Source organism: Dermacentor silvarum, chromosome 1 (assembly GCF_013339745.2).
Source record: "Dermacentor silvarum isolate Dsil-2018 chromosome 1, BIME_Dsil_1.4, whole genome shotgun sequence".
In the NCBI taxonomy this organism is placed as follows: domain Eukaryota; kingdom Metazoa; phylum Arthropoda; class Arachnida; order Ixodida; family Ixodidae; genus Dermacentor; species Dermacentor silvarum.
In genome coordinates, this window is record NC_051154.1 from 303,310,968 (window position 1) to 303,323,921 (window position 12,954).

Here is a 12,954-nt window from a genome sequence, read left to right on the forward strand (position 1 = left end):
TCAGACAATCAAGGAGCGATTGACCATTCGATGCATGGTGCATACGCTCAATATGATATAGAGCTCTCTGGTCTTCTTGCAGCCTCAGGGGTAACTGATGCGCCTCAGTCACTAATGGAACAAATTGCGCCTCACAAGGTAATCCCAGCATTAGTCGAAGGGCAATGTGATGATCGCGTTCCAGTTGGGCCATGAAACTAGGTGGCACGTTCAGAACCGGTAACGCATACATCATGCCTGAGAGTATACAGTGATATCTTTCGGTATACCTGCAGAGCTGTTGTTTGGTCGCAGCCAGCACCTCTGGTAGTCAAGGCGACCACATACTTAATGAGGGATTGCGATTTGCGTCTTACAAATTCAACGGCAGGACGCCAAGAGTTGCAATCATGCACAATTAAGCCAAAATAATGGTGTTATTGCACCCAGATTATCGGCGTTTTGTCAAGGTACAGTCGGATCATTGTTTGACGAGCGCGTTGTTCAGGGTAGTATGCTATTGCAGCCGACTTAGCAGGTGATATCTGGAAGCCAACTTCACCCAAGTACTCCGAAGTCGCGTTCAGAGCTCTTTTAAAGCTTGCACGAAGCCACGGGCCAAGGTGCGAAGGGCCGCTTATCCACAGAGCAATATCATCTGCATAGATAGCTATGCTCACAGGGAAGTCACTGTCCCGAGGCAAGCGACTTGGAAGCGCGGCGAGTACAGTGTTAAACAGAAACGGCGATAAAACGCTGCCTTGTGGAACACCGCACTTCACAGTGAGGGATTCACTCGGTATTGCTCCGACACGCAATTTCATCCGGCGCTCCGATAGAAAATTGTGCTCAAAGCGGTGCAGATGACCCGAAATTCCAGTCGGTTGCAAGAGCGAGAAAAATCGCCTTATGCGGAACCGAGTCAAAGCTTGCTGTATGTCTAGGAAGAGCATGTAGGCGGAGTGCTTGTTTCCTTTAGCAAATTCAAGCGCTGAGACAAGGTATGAAATGCTATCCAGAACTGAACGGCGGCGACGAAAACCACTCATCACATTAGGGTAAAAATTTAGTTTCTCCAGCCTGTCATCTAGGCGAAACAGTACCATTCACTCCATTAACTTGATGACATTCGAGGTTAGGGATACTAGCCGGTAGGACTTGAGGTGTCTTGCAGGGTGCCCGGGCTTTAATACTGGTATTACCACGGACGATTTCCACTCAGCAGGGATTACACCGGTTCTCCATACTTATTTATACTCGTCCAGTATACGGTCATGAAAACTCTTATTATTGTTCCGTAATGCTTGATACGTCACACCGTCTTCACCTGGGGCAGTGCGGCGTTTGAAGAAGCAGAGGGCGTGTCGCAGCTCCTCGAGAGTGAAGTCTGCCTCGTCCATCTGGCAGGCTGGACCATAGGAAGCAGTTATGGTACTCTGACTTGTCAAAGAAGGAAGGTCGCCATTTATGGTGTCACTGGACATAGGAGAGAAGAAAAAGGTCTGCAAATGTCTCCGCTGTAACTTTTGGTGCCTGGCCAATTGCTACTCACAATGCAGCCGTAGGGTTTTTGCAGATTTCGGGATTGCGGAGAACCTTCATTATGCGCCATACACTTCCAAAACCACTTCCAGTATGCAGCGAACTACATAAGGCTGCCCAGCTCTTGCGACGAAGCTGTTTTGAATGCCGCCGTATGGCTGCATCAATGAGATTATAGATAGTCCAGTCGTCCAGTTGGTGCGTCGTTTAGAGCGCTGTGCCCGCCTATAAGCGCGGCGTCGACATGCGCGGAGCCGCAAAAGCTTAAGATATGGTTTTGGTTTGCCAATACTCCGTCGTATTTGTACAGTAGCTTCTCGTGAACACTCACGCACCAGTTTGAACAGACTGTCTTGAGATGGTGGTGCCTCTGAGATCAGCTGACGGAACTTGTCCCAGTTTTTCACTGTATATAAGGCAGTCTGGGGGCCTGCAGTATGTCTTGGTGTTAACCAAATCGGCAGGTGAGCTGAGCCCCATGGGTCAGCTTCGCATGACCAGGCTAAGCAAACATCTCCCGTTGAAATCGCAAGGTCTATAGTTGAATGCGCCTTTCCTCTACCTATAAATGTAGATGAACCGTCATTCAGTATTTGCAGATCATTCTTGATGATAAGCTCGTTAATCTCTGCCTCACGATTGTCTTGGGGACGGCTACACCATCGTGGATGGTGAGCATTAAAATCTCCGCATAACACAAACGACGCACCACACCGAGACACTAAGCACTGAAGTAGTGAGGTATCTGAAGAACGTGTAGGCCGGATGTAAATGCTTGCCACCGTCGTAGTCACACCTTTGAGGCTCACAGTAGCACCTGTGCACTCAAACTCATCATCACAGATGTCATCGGCGTCAAGAACCGTGAAATCCATGTCAGCACGTACGTACACTGACGCTTTTGAAGCATTGCGCGTATGCGTCGCGTCCACACACTCGAAAGAGCCACAAGTTGGTTCCGCGCGCCGAGTGTTACTGTGGACCCCCACGAAGCCTGGTAGTCGATATTCGTATTTCGTTACGTTAATTTCCTGAAGCGCTATAACATCTGGTGAAGTCTTCATAGCGACGAGTCGAAGAACTAGATCAGCGTGCCGCGGTCGCAGTGACCTGACATTCCATTGCAGCACAAATGGGTGAGGCTGCTGACAACTGATAAGATTGTTTCCACTAAAATGTCTAGTGAAGGCCGTAAGGACTAGAACGAGGGCCTCGAAAAGTTGTTCTGCTGCTGATGCTGCTGGTGTTTGACGACCGGCAATTAGAGATCTCATGACGTGGACAAGCATCTTCAGTAGATTGACAAGTTACATCTTGTCGTTGGTTGAGACCGGTTTATGTACTGTATTTGCAATGTTCTCCACTGTGGTCGCAGTATTTGTAGAGGCTTGTTCCGACGATTTCGATGGCAGCGCTGGCCACGATGACTCTGAGAGGTAGAAGGTCCGCCCCCCTTTTCGATGCGTTGTATCTTTGTCATTCTTTGAACGCACTGCTTTTTCTTTTGTCGAGGCTTTTCCAGTCGCTTGATCAGCACTATGGCGACGCGTGCTTTTATCTCCTGCTGCCTCCTGTTTGGCATTCTCTTTTAGTGCATTTTGTTCTTCCTTCAGTGAGGGACATCATTTATCCGTTGCCAAATGTACGCCTTCACAGTTAGGGCTCCGATATATGTAACTTTCACAGGATCTATATGGTGATTCCCACCGCAATTAGCGAAGACCAGATCTTTGGTGCAAAAGCCCTAAACATGGCCAGTCTTAAGGCATTTATAACATTACAAAGGCCGTGGTACGAAAGGGCGAACAGGATAGCGCACAAGTCCAGCCTTTTGTATGACTAGGCAGATTTCCACAGGCAAACAGTATCTTCATAGACTTTGACGAACCAAACCTACGAACGCTAATTATTTTGCATGGTGGTGTACAAACGATCATGCTCTTAAAAACGACATCTTTGGGATCCAAGTCGACATCAGATACGACACCAGCTGTTATATAGGCACCCTGTGGTATGTAGGTCCACGTGTGGCCATCACAGATTTCAGACAAACCAAGTAGAGCTTGCACCTTCTTATCATCTATTGTGTCAACGGCTATGACATTTTTCCAGGGGTTCACGCGAACTTCTTGGATTAGTTCAGGGGCAAGTTTGAAGAAGAAATCATGAAGTTCCTGTCGAGGGATAGCATTCAGGCTTACCGTCGAGTCGACGGGCGTGAAAGCTACGGTCGTAGTCACGATGCTGTTGTATATGATGGTCACTTAACTTGAGGACGATGCCGGAGACGTCCGTCTCGGACGGCGGTGCTTGGCAGGTATGAAAGCATCCGAATTTTACGATCTTGAGTCAGAAAGCTCAGAATCAGCAGCGTCTGATCCTACTGAAGAACTGAGCCTCTTCCTTGCCGCGGGTGATTTGTGCTGGCCGCCAGACAAGTCCAAGACTATCTCTTCCATGGCAAGCTCTGCGGGGAGGATCTCCCAGCAGAGTAGGAGTCTTCAGGGTTCAGCACAAACGTCGTTGCTTGCTACCGATGCCCGAAAAGCACATAAATAGAGAAAAACTTCAGCACCAGAAGAAATCACTAACCGAACACGAAACTTCGTCGTCGTCTTCTATCTCCTGGATAGAAGTCATGGACATACCTCGAAATCATCTGGCAGTAAAAAGAATTTTTGGCCTTGATGGATCCTAGCCACTTCTTCTACCAACAAATCGCACATTAGAATCAACAACTCCTGGCTCGTGGGCATTGGCTTCTCCTTGCCCCAATTGGAAGACTGCTACTGATATCGACTTGTCTTGATTCTAGAAACCTGGTCGTAGGCGATATCAATAACTCCTGATCACTACACCTGGTCGCGAGTAATTTCAACAACTCCTCATAACAGCGACATGGTGCCATAATTTATGTGCCCAGTACGAAAGACAAAAAGACAGAAAGCTAAGGCTTAACTTTGGAACTGTTGAGCAAAGGCTCAACTACTGCAGCCAAAGGCTCGGCTGCAACTTCGACAGCTCTTGATTCATGGTGCCTACGTGCTCTTGACAACACCTCATTTGCACCCTAGTTGCTTTTCTGACATTGCCAACTTCCATGTGCTGTGGACATCGACAACTCCTGGCCCCCAGCCGAAACCACGGGTCTTTTCCCTTTAGCTCCAAATGACAGCGCCAAACAGGGCGAAGTAACCCACTGGTATCAGTGGGTTGCCTCACCCACCTCAACAGTTGCTGGCTTACCACACCCTCTCCACGTGGCATCGACACCTTCTCGCCAACTCCATCGCCGTGGGTCATCCGAATCAAGCCCGTGAAATACCTCAGGCCTGATCTTTCCTGGCCAAGGCGTCGTCACGTGCCATCCGATTCAATGCTCACGGTTGCATCAACAGCCTCCACCTGTTTTCTACTCAATCAGTTGTCTATTGCCTCTGCTTTTCTAGCTAGAGTTTAAGTGCCAGTGCAGGGGCGATATTCTGAAACGCTCCACTTCGGCGATAGTTCGCATAGGTGATAGTCAGGTTCAGTAAATCAACCAGATGCTTACCCGTGACGTCAGCATGCACTACCAACCCGCGCACTCGAATGCTTTGCAACACACGAGAGAGTGCACCGTGCGAGTGCAGAGCGGCTCGGGTGTGCTTTCAAATGTATCGGCCGCAGTACGACAGAGGCGTGTTCTTTTATTCAATATATATTGGGAGCACCCAATGACACCGTGACGTCAAAATGACGTGCACCGAAACTACAAGACGGCGCGATTTGTTTTCCGGTTTTGCTCAACCAGCGAATCAGCGCGCGCCTAAAGGTGAACTATCGCTGAAGTGGAACGTTTCAGAATACGGCCTCAGGGCCACCTTGGGGCTTGTTTTTTAGCGCTACAAGGAGTAGAGCGCATCCCCTCGCAGTAAATTAAGGGTTAAGCGATGGTAGCAAGACCCTGGCGACATATCGCCTGATGTGTCGCCAGGGTCTCACACACACACACGCACACACGCACACACGCACACACACACACACGCACACACACACACACGCACACACGCACACACACGCACACACGCACACACGCACACACATACATACATACATACATACATACATACATACATACATACATACATACATACATACATACATACATACATACATGTATGTACAGTCAACCACAAAAGTTTGCGGACCACGCGAGCGCGTGCCAGACTGCCTATCCGCGCCACCTAGCGGTACGCCACCTAGCGGCGACAGGGGCGCTCTCCCGGATATGAGCCCTCTTGGTACTCGCCTGCCTGTTAATTTTTTATTCCCGTGCATGACATTGTTAGTTCGTTGTGTTGACGCAGAGCGCTGTCTGCGATAAGACCGCCACATATCTGGCTTGATAGCAGTATCGGAGCAATCACTGCAACCTTTGTCGACTGGTGTGCCAGTGGGTAGATAAGTTTCACGAAGCGCTGCGAGGATTTTTTTACGCGACGTTTACTGGCGCACTTTGGTTGGCAGCATCTTGGTCCAATGAGTGTTGCTGCTTCTGCGTCTTGAGAGAAAGGGTAGGGAGGTGTTTCACTGTCATCAACAATAAAGAAAAAGCGGATGCATAGAAAATTTTCTTTCACACATAGGCGCATCTTCGCATCAGTCGCTGAAAACGTAGTAGACTTGCTTCAGGCCACGTGGTGATTGCCTATTTGGAAAGATGCCGCTGCGTGTTCCACTTGACGAAAGAAGGCACATTGTGCGTTTATTTATAGAGGGAATACCTCAGCGCGAAATCTGCTGCCGAACCAACAGGAGCCGGACTGCCGTGAATACGATTATTCAAGCTTTCCGCGACGATAACAGATTCACAGATATGGAGCGCAGTGGGCGTCCAAGGGCCACGACTGAGGAAGAGGACCGCCTGATTACGGCCGCCATCGTGGCTGATCCTTTTCAAAGTGCAGAGTATATCCGAGAAGCGCTCTCGCTCACGGTATCGTCTGAGACTGTAAGAAGAAGGCTGAGTGAGCTTGGCCTGCAGTCTTTCGTAGCAGCACAGAAGCCCTGCCTCTCAGACAGCCAGCTACAAGAACGACTCATGTTCGCTACAGCAATGAAAGATTGGACAACAGAGAAATGGGGCGATGTCATCTTTAGCGACGAGTCAACTTTTTCCACGCGCTGGGACCAACGGAAGCGGGTTTGGCGTCCACTAAACTGCAGGTGTGTTTACAGTGTATTGGCAGTTAATTCACGAAGCTAATTCTGCATCACAACATGTTTCGCGTAAAATGAGCTTTTGGACATTACGAGATTTTTCTGTAGTGGTATTATGTTGAAAACATTAACGATTGTTTCATAGTACTACTTACTCTGAAGCTAATTAAAAGCTGCCAGTGGGTCTTTCAGTACTATCTAATGATGTTTGCACGTTTTCTATTGCAACTCTATAACAGCATTATAAAGTTCATACGCAAGAGGAATCACAACATTTTTAGACGCGCCGCTGGAACCCAATTGTATGCTATTTCTTGCAGATATCTGCCTAATTACACACAGAGTGTTCTATCCAGTGGACGGTGTTCCGTGAGCGTGTGGGGAGCAATCAGCAAAGATGGCCTTGGTCCCCTTGTGCGTCTGGAAGGGCCCTTCACTGCGTCACGGTACTGCGACGTCATCACTAGACACCTCGTTCCGTATGCGCTGGACGGTCCCTTCAGCGACGGCTGCTATTTTTTTCAACACGACCGCAGCCCGATCCATAAAGCACGTATCGTCCAGTCATTGCTAGAAGAACATGCTGTTTCCCAGCTTGAGTGGCCTCCATGTGGCGCCGACTTGAATCCCATAGAAAATGTCTGGGGCATGTTGAAGAAACGGCTGTCCACACGAGCCAACCGCGGCCGCACGGCCGATACGCTGTGGCAAGCGATCGCACAATAATGGGAAAGCCTGCGCGGTCGACCGGAGATTACTGAATCTTTGTACGAGTCGATGCCCACACGCATCAATAAGGTGCTAGAAAACGGCGGACATTTCACTTCCTACTAGATCATTGAGAGACCTATGTTTCATGACACTTCTGTAAATGTCTTGTGAATAAATTCATCTCCTTCAGACACGAATTATGATGCACTGTCTGCAAATGCGTCAAATGCGCATGGCATCATTTCAAGACGCTCACTATTACATTCCAAGAAAATAGACGAAGCAATGTGCTGTTTTGTGCGAGTTTCAGTAAAAAAAATTAATTAGCGTATAACTCATTATCTAATTATTCTGAAATCCGTCAGCTTCAATGCTTGCATAAAAAGAATCAACTATTAGACCCGAAACGTATGCACACTTGCTTTTTCGGTTGTATTCGTGTCGATCGGAGAAAAAAAAATACTCTTGACGTTGGTCTTGGAACGCGGCACGTCGAACGATTGTCTAACATGGTAGTGTCTCCAGCAAAGTGATCATCTGCAGCAATACGCAGGACAATGAAGTTAACTGACCGCTAGTTGTCCCATCAGGAAGCGGACACGAATGTGCACACTGAGTTTTAGGTCATTTGAAGAAACACGTGGCGTGGGACGCGCCTCCGAAGTTCGAGTCCCCAAACGAGGACGCCGTGTCGCAAAGGGTTATAAAAAGAGTCATCGCACCCGATTATTTCTTATTTTTCTAAATGTAACCACTATAGCAGCGCGGTGGTTCGGGCTTTGCGCAGCAAAACCTGGGCGCAGGCGATCAAATCCCGGCCGCTACTGTCACTTAGCGATGGGGGAGGAACGGAAAAATTCTGCCTACTGACTAAGCATCTGTGTTCCATGGCGGCCTCACCGCTCACTCACGCACTCACGAAAAAAAAAAAACAGCGTGGCTACGCGAAAATAGAACTGATAACAGCCGAAGAATACGCTGTCTGATTACTTGTACTGATATTCTGCTCTCAAAATATAAGCAAGTAGCCCTGGCTAACAAAGAGCGCGTCACGTTGAAAGAGATAGGTAGAAAATATTTGCGCACAGTGCGAAAATAGACAGGCGATAGATTTAAGGAGGGATGCGTCTTCAACGTAGCGCTGCTGTCGATCGCTGGTGACGTAGCGGAAGTGTCGCGAAGAGGCTCTTGGCCACGCGCTCGCGTGGTCCGCAAACTTTTGTGGTTGACTGTACTATCGCGCTCAGTATGAGCTATACCGCGGGAGCGCGTGGCCAAGCGCACTGTAAGGTTGTACAGTGGAGCCGATCGGGACATGTTTTTGAGTTACCAGGGGAGGCAGGGGAGGTTCTGGCTGTTCCTGCGAGTGCGCATCACCTCCATTTGCTTGCTTTTACCCTCGCCATCGTTTTTCCCTGTGGTGATACCAGCTTCGAAAATGATAACTACCGCCGTGGCTTGACGCCCAAACTTCGTACTCGACAAGTCGAGCTTCACAAAACAGGTGATCTCTAGCCTGGCTCTTCAAATAAAGGAGGGCGAGGGTGAAAGCAAGCAAGTGGAGGCGATGCGCACTCGCAGGAACAGCCAAACCATCCTCTGATAACTCGAAAACATGTCCCGATCGGCGCCACTGTACAACCTTAAAGTGCGCTTGGCCACGCGCTCCCGCGGTGTAGCTCATATTGATCGCGATAGTACATATACATACATACATATACATATACATACATCTACATGCCATAATTCTCAGCCAGAACTTCAAAATAACTTAGTGTTTTTCAACGTGTGCTTACTCAAATACCGACAGAATTGCCAGAGACGCTTATCTTTCACCAGCGCTAGTCTCTCCGGCGCTTTTCAATCCACACCCCGCTTTTCCACGCAAAGTATCACAACATGTAGTCGCTTAGAGACGCAGCAGCTGTCTGCTTTCTTCCTAAATAGCTTTCTCTCTCAAAAACAAATACATCATCCCTCAGGCAAGGCGCTTGGAGGGAGCTTGCATAGAGCAAACGCTATGACCAAGAACTCTGCTCTAAAATTATGGAGATCAAGCGCACACGTTGGTATCTATGCGAAGGGAACTTTTAGTGAAAAGGGTGCCTGAAAGCACTACAGCTAAATTCGATGCGCACGATTGTGCTTATTTTTATCCTATGCAACGTGGCATCTCATGCGATATCTGTTTATGCACCGGTCAGGTCACAACGTTCATCTCATGCAATGTTCGTGTTTACGCACTACATGGTTCAAACGGAGAGAGAGTGGGGGCGGTAGGCAAATAAAACTCCGCTTTCTTCGCCTACCGCCTACTGCAAAGCTGAATTCTACGCCACTGAATCTATGAGGTTGGCTCGAATGGTGGAGCAGTGCCCGAAAGGGCTACTGAACAGGAAATGCTCCGCTACTAGCACACCGGTACGCAATAAATCAAATACTCATATGGCGCGAAAATACAGAAATGACCGACTTAATTTGTTCGCATTGGAGAAGATAATATAGAGGAGGTTACAGGTAGAGGAGGTTATATCTTACCAGTCTAAATTTACCTCAATAATCATCGCACGAAATCATCGGGATGTCCACAGGTATAAAGTGGTCAAAGGTACAAGAATATATCGACTTATACTAAATAACCTAACAATGAACTTAAAGTGCCAATTTGCCTACTGGGGACAGCAACAATGTTTACAGGTTGCTGTCTCAACCAATATTCCTCAACCAACCTCCTCAACCAATATTCGCTATGCAACCCCTGCATAGCGAATATTGGTTGAGGATATTTCCGATGAAACCAAGTTTTCCTTATTCCCGTGCCAGTGCCCCAAAGAACTTAATGCATCAAAATTACCGCCACAACGAAGTCCGTTTCACAACAAATTTTCACGTAAGCGAAGTTTTCAGGGAGCAAGCTTAGACACCGCCACCTCTGCTACCCTTATAAGTCCTGATACTATGGTGCTAATAAATAAACAAATGTGCTGGTCCCACGCACCGCGGGAATAGCTGTTACGAGTAAAGGACTGGCTAATGTGGGTGGATCCCGGAGGTGGGTGCAGTCTGACACAGCGTCACCAAGCGCCAGTGACGCACGCGCCAAACGTTTTAAAGAAATAGTTGGCTTTGGCACTAAACAGAAAAGTACGCGTGCGTTCGTGGACTAATGGCTGGAGCATCAGGCTGCTATGATGAATCATAATTCTTGTTTTTAAGAGTCCCGATACCGAGGCGAGAAAGGAACATACCTATACTGCAAAATGCCTGAAATGAAGCAAAGATGCTTCGCGTCGAAATCTGGATGATGGACTAAAACGCGAGCATGCACTGTCTCTGAACGCTTCCGAAATTAGCGTTAACAACACCCATGCAACGGCCTACCACGATAACGGGCGTCATCGCCATTGTCATCACAAGATGACGACAGAAGAAGTATTTGCGCATGGAGGAAGGAGAAGACGTGGAAGGTGCGTTACGCGATAAAATTGAAGCCAGAAAGAATCGGCCCAGCACGTGATCCTGTTACGGTTTTAGTATCCTCCATCGCTACGCTAGCCGCGCTCAGCACACGCTCATACGAAAAGAGAACTGGTGCGACAGCATGGTGCGGCCGCTGCACTTGCATGCTGCAGCGAAGACGATAAATGTGTACATTGCAAAAAGCAGCCGAAGTTGCACAAGCATGTCGGGAGAAAATGTCCACAGAGCGGTTGGCAAATCACCTGAACAAGTGCGCATTGAATAAAACTTCAGTCCGCGAGGCCGTACACTGGTCCGCGAGTCCGTCGAGTCACGTGTTGGGCCTACGTTTTGAGGAAGAAAAGCGAAGTGGATGGCTCCATGGTGCGTCAATTGGCTTACAAAGGCTCGCTGCGTGACGTAATGCGCCCTCATATGGTTTATTTCCTTCACGTCAATCTACTTGCGTTGTAGGTGACGACGACACTCTACGAGAGCTCATTCAAAATATGCGTTATTTCACTTGTGGAGATAGTGCCAAACGAATCACATAACGCGTTTCCGACGTTCTGGAGACAATTCTGCTTAAGAAAATCGTCACATTGAGTCGGGCGGAGTTTCCCAGCATGCGATTGTTGTACAGGCAGCCAGGTGATCATCGAGGTCGTCTCTAACGTCGTTTTTCGAATAAATGAACGATGACGAAATCATCCGGAGTGTTTGTGATGATTTCACTCGACTAGACGCTTAAGACGCTGCCACGGAGTATGAGCTCATTCCCACGCAATCTCGTGTAATGGATACAATCAGGAGTTTGGTCGTAGTGTCTGCCGACGACGTCGCGATGGCTGATCTCGCAGAATACAAAAACCATGTCACATCGCTGTTTTACAACAAGTGAGCCAAAATACGTAATTTTCGAATCAAAATTTATTTTCCGCGTCAGTAAACAACACTATGCACGTTTTTGTTTTTTCTTTTTTTTCTTTTTTTTAAATTTAGCCGGTACGAAGTTGCGGGACAACAAGGTATTTTTACGAGGTACATCAGTTTTTGTTGTGGTGGGTTTCAACTGTACAAACTCGCTGGGCCTCGATTACTTTTGGATCTCTTGATGCAAGAAACCAACGCAGGGCGCAGAAAGGGGCCCCATTTCTACGACCAGTTGAGAAGCCCCGCGCTGCCTTGTTGGTGAAAGGCGCGAGACCGCGTTTATCAGCCGCCAGAAGAGTTAGGGGGCAATTGGAGCAATAACTTACACGTGGATGCAGTGAAACGGATGCTGGCGAATGGTTGAAACATACAAGCGTCGGAAGTGCGATTGCAGCGGGATAAAGACGCTTAGCATGCCATTCACAGAAAGCCTCGGGTCGAATTCCCGAAGAATTTTTGTTCGTGTCTCTTTACCATTGGACGACCGTCTTCGCTGATACTATCCCCAGAATCAAGACAGACTGGAATGCGCACTTACAAAAGATTGTAGCGTAAGCGCTTTTTTGTGAAAACGGGCCATCGTGCATACCGTGCCCTTGTGCTTGGTACAAGAGAAACGAATTCCTCGCTACGTATTATTTCCTACAGTGAACATAAATATACGCTGATGATGATGATGATGATGATGATGATGATGATGATGATGATGAATTGAACCTGAGCCGTGATGCCTTTCGCTCGATTCTATGCTACTCTAATCATACGCCGTTCATGGCTGGCTGATCCCAGTGATAACGAAGGCGGAGCGTCGCTCTCAGCACTCACGAAGAGCGAAAAGTGCGAAAAGGATTGACATCAGAAAAGGCACCACTATAACATCATGGCCCCGGGCCAGCATGACGTTGCGGCATTCGATTCTATTCCTCACTTATCATCCAGCAGCTCTCACGACTGGCCGATCCTACAAGCCCGTATTCAAAAGCCTCTGGTTCGTAAGCGCTGTTTCCCATTTGTATGCCCCCTGTTTAATAAAATGTCCAGCATTAGTATTGCCTCAGGTATACGATGTTCTCTCCTGAACTTCTGCCCTGTACTAGTGACTTCTTTGCTCACCACCTTTCCTTTACG